General features: G+C 50.9%; 1 pseudogene; it reads right to left on the bottom strand.

The window, feature by feature from the left end:
- Nucleotides 1-349: 349 nt before the first annotated feature.
- On the bottom strand, nucleotides 350-1,731 carry LOC133339945 (uncharacterized; annotated as a pseudogene).
- Nucleotides 1,732-4,220: the final 2,489 nt, after the last annotated feature.

Raw genomic sequence — 4,220 nt, 5'->3', positions numbered from 1 at the left:
TTGGCAGTGTCTCATTCTTCACCTGAGGACGGCTGCTTGCTTTGTGGCCGAAACGTCGTGAGAATTATTTTATTATGTTTTTTTTCATTATTTTATTATTTTATTACTTCCCTTCTACGTGACTTACCGAAGAACCAAGAAGATGAATCCCTGCAGTCACGAAAGCTTTAAATCGAAATTTTATTATGTTTTATTTTTATTATTTTATTACTTCCCTTCTACGTGATGACTTTACCGAAAGAACCAAGAAGATGAATCCCTGCAGTCACGAAAACTTTAAATCGAAATTTAAATTGCAAGACCGCAAAGGACGCAAGACGACAATCAACGCCGCCGCCGCCCGTTGTGCCTACACGTTCCAGAAGACCCGGTTAAGGACCTTGTTGACGTTCCTGATCAGAGTGGCATTGTATCTCCACAGCGTCAGGTCCACGACCAACGACTCGAGCGGCAGGTCGGGCCGCTTGGCCGCTCGGTAGTGGTGCATGATGGCCGTGTCTCCGGGCACCGTCTCCGAGATGCCCAGCGCGTTGAGCGCACTGTGCACCGAAGTCTGCAGCACCGCGCGCGGGTTCACGATCATCTTGGTCGGGTTGAAGACCTCCGGCTGGTTCGGCTCCCGTCTGATGCGGCGCATGATGTTGACGCCCGGGATGGCGTCCCACGCCTGGAACTTCGACCCAAACTCTTCCGACGCCGTGTCGGGAAACACGTGGTTTTCGAACAAGTAAATCTCGGCTCCGTACCTGTCGTTCAAGTGCCGTACGAGGTCCTTCCAGTCGGCGTGCTTCAACGGGACGATCACTTCGTCTATGTCCGTGAGGACCAGGTAGCGCGTGCTGTACATGTGCCGATACACGCAGTCGTTGAGCGCCGCTATCTGGCCGTAGTAGTGCAGCTCGCCCGGGTGCTCGGGGTAGTGCCACCCTTTGGACACTCGCACGTAGTCCGCGATGGGCCACTGGACGACCTCGACGAGGCCCGTCTCGACGTAGTAGAGGAGCACTCTGTTCAGCTCGGAGCTGCAGCTCGTGTTGTACACGGTCACGCGGCCCGCGCCCAAGATGCGGTACATCTCGATCGCCTGCACGAACTGCAGCGCGTTGCCGTAGTTGCCGAAGAGCGTCGAGATGCAGACGCTGAATTCCCGCGTGAAGGTTCGGGGCGCGCGGAGCCGATTTCGCACGGGCATGAACACCCACTCGGCCTCTTCCTCGCCCCGGTGTTGCGCGCGCCCGCCGGACGGACACGTGTCGCGGCGCACAGCCCGGCGGCTCCGTGCACAGGAAGTCGGCCGCGCCGTTACGGGAAGTCGAAGTGATCCGAGTGGATGTAGGTGCTGGCGGTGACCGTCACGATCCCCGAGCGCCCCCGGCAGCAGAAGCGGCACGAGAGCGCGTCCGGCTCGTACCGGTTGGCGATGCCGATGACACGCGTGCTCCGACCGCCCTCGCGCAGGTCGTGGTACGCCGACACCAGGAATGTGTTGGTGTGAGGCACGCGCACGATGGACGTGTCTTGCAGCGCTCCCCGTTGCCCGCACAGCGTCACGCGGTCGATCTTAGCTGAAGCGGAGCCCGGCTTTGGCGTCAAGACGGACGAGTTGCTGAGCGCGTGGCGGTCGTCGCGAACGAGCGAGCCAGTCCTGCGGAACTTGTACGCGACGCTCAGCAGCAAGAAGACGGTGGGCAGCAGCGAGAGGAACAGGACCGGGGGGCGTAGCTTCATCATCGTCGTCGAGGCGTGCACGGAGACAAGACGTCTGGATCAAATCTCTAGCCCGCCGTCTCAGGACGAAAAGTCTGATGTCGCTGGCCTGTAATTACATTTACGTGAAAAAAAAACACGCGCACAGAGCTTCGCATCAAAAATGCACAACACTTTACACAATTCCAGTTCAGGCAAACCTCACGTTTCAAAAAGCACTCCAAATCAAAAGACTGTATTGGCCTCGGGGCGGATATTTACAGGTACAACTCTCTGCAATTCTAGATTTGAAGCTTTCGTGACTGCAAGGATTCATATTCTTAGGTTTTTTCGGTAAAGTCACCGTGTAGGTAAAACATCAAAATTAATAAAAGTAAAATAAAATAAAATGCACGACGTTTCGGAGGCAACACAAGCTTCCGTCTTCAGGTGGAACCGTCACAGCCACGACAGCCGTATCAAGTACATGAAAGATTGCAGGAGCTACCACTCCGTTTATATAAAAAGTGTGCCGTACTTGGCCCTTCCCCTCTCCAACCATTATATATACGGAGTGGTAGCTCTTGCAATCTCTCATTTAATAATAAAATCATTCTCACCACGTTTCGGCTACAACGCAAGCAGCCGTCCTCAGGTGAAGAACAGGTCTGTCGGGAAGGCAGCGTCTGAAACGGGAAGACAGCGTTTCAGACGCTCAGGTGCAAAGTCCAGAGGGGAGTCAATGTAATTGTATAAATTACAACGAATTCTATTAATCTGAAAATATGCAGTACATAACACCAGCTGGGTTGGTGACATTTAATGAGCATACAATGGATTGTTATTTTGAGAATATGCAGTGCATATTACCGGTTGGGTTAGTTATAGTTAGTTATATTAGTTGATAAGCATGCATTCAATGTGTGATTACTAATATACGCTCCCAGCAGCACTGAGACTGTAGCTGTTAAAATGTATTTTTTTTATTTCTCTCAATTTCAAAAGATGATCTAAATACACCATTGGAACCTCATTTGCCAGTAAAAAGCTGATAATTGTTTTTTTTTTACCCTTCTATCTGGCAACAAAACTGACACCTTTTTTTACAAGGAGTCATGTTTACATAGACCACAATACCTGCAGTGATAATGCAAAGAAAAAACAACACTGATAATGTATGCACTGTCCTTGAAGTTGACTAGGCTCTAAGGAAAGCTGTCTCGGGTGTGGACCAATCAACTTCAAGGACAGTGCATACATTATCAGAGTTATGTTTTTTGTTTGCATTATGACTGCAGGTATTGTGGTCTATGCAAACAAGACTCCTTGTAAAAAGGTGTCAGTTTTGTTGCCAGATAGAAGGGTACAAAACTAATAATCATGATCTAAATAGTCGTGGCCAATAACAATTCGTTTCACACAAACATCGACATATTTCCTTGGTGTTATTTGAGTCTTACTACTGGCCAATAATAATATACAAGCTGTTGAAATTAAGAGAAATACAAATATTTTCAAATAATTACACAGCCACCACCACGAGGCTCCTGCTGGAGAGGCACAGAGAGAAGAACAAAGCTGTGCACGTGTCGTTCCTCGACCTTGAAAAGGCATTTGACAGGGTCCCCCACGACCTCATCTGGCACTCGCTTCGATCCCATGGAGTCCCTGAAACCTACGTGCATTGGGTGCAACTCCTATACAAGAACGTCACCAGTGCAGTCAGGTGTGCAGTGGGCATATTGCCGCCATTTCCCATCAGCGTTGGAGTGCACCAAGGATCGGCCCTGTCACCACTCCTGTTTATCCTGTGCATGGACACGATCACTGCCGACCTGCACACGCCCCTGCCATGGTCAATTCTCTACGCGGATGACGTCCTCCTCTCAGATGAAGAGAGAGGAGAAGTGGAAAGACAAACGCGCCTGTGGAAGGAACGTTTGGACGAAAACGGGATGAGGTTCAACATCAAAAAGACAGAGTATATGGAGTGTGGCTCCCAACCGACGGCACCATCAGCATTGACGGAGAAGATCTGAAGAAAGTGACGGACTTTAAGTACCTGGGCTCCACCATCAGCTCAGATGGTAGCATCACGACTGATCACGAGTCAATGCGGCATGGATGAAGTGGAGGAAAGTCACCGGAGTCCTCTGTGATAGGAAAATGCCGGATAGGCTGAAGGGAAAAATTTACAAGACCATCGTCCGACCGGTGGCACTCTATGAATCCGAGTGCTGGCCAGCCACAACTGTACACGAACAAGCTCTCCACACCATGGAGATGAGGATGCTCAGATGGAGCCTCGGACTCACTCGATGGGATCGTGTCATGAACGAAGACGTTCGGAAGCGACTTGGTGTGGCCCCCATTGCGGACAAGATGCTTGAGGCAAGGCTTCGGTGGTACGGCCATGTGATGCGAAGTGAAGTCATCAGTGGCCAAGACTGCCATGCGTATTGAGCCAGAGGGCCGCCGTCCACGCGGACGTCCAATGGATGGATCGAATAAAGGAAGACATAAAGACGGTCAAC

Source organism: Lethenteron reissneri, unplaced genomic scaffold (assembly GCF_015708825.2).
Source record: "Lethenteron reissneri isolate LAM-NWPU_2019-01 unplaced genomic scaffold, ASM1570882v1 scaffold_590, whole genome shotgun sequence".
NCBI classification, from domain to species: Eukaryota; Metazoa; Chordata; class Hyperoartia; order Petromyzontiformes; family Petromyzontidae; genus Lethenteron; species Lethenteron reissneri.
This window is presented reverse-complemented; position numbering and strand designations above follow the sequence as displayed.